This window comes from Apaloderma vittatum, unplaced genomic scaffold (assembly GCF_000703405.1).
Source record: "Apaloderma vittatum isolate BGI_N311 unplaced genomic scaffold, ASM70340v1 scaffold23741, whole genome shotgun sequence".
Lineage (NCBI taxonomy): Eukaryota > Metazoa > Chordata > Aves > Trogoniformes > Trogonidae > Apaloderma > Apaloderma vittatum.
The window spans coordinates 24720-25035 of NW_009699962.1; positions in this window are offsets into that span (position 1 = coordinate 24720).

A 316-nucleotide genomic window follows, 5' to 3' on the forward strand; every position below is an offset into this window, starting at 1 on the left:
TCTCCCCTCCAAAGCATGGGTCCCCCCTGCAGCAAGAACCCCACAGCTGCTGGTGTCTCCTGTGGGTCACCCATCCCCGTGCTTAGTTTATGTTAAAATAAACCCTGGGCTCCCTCGCCTGCCGGGGAGCAGCTGGGGAGGCAGGGGAGCACCAACACCCACCGAGCGCCGACCCCATTTCCAAGAGAATTCAACCCACGCGTGAGTGAGGAGCGGGGGCAGCTTCTTTCCATGGCACCAGGGCTGGTGGAGCTGATTCTTTTCTCCTCCTGGGATTTTTTTTTGGGGGGGGGCGTCACATTTGTCTTCAGCACCC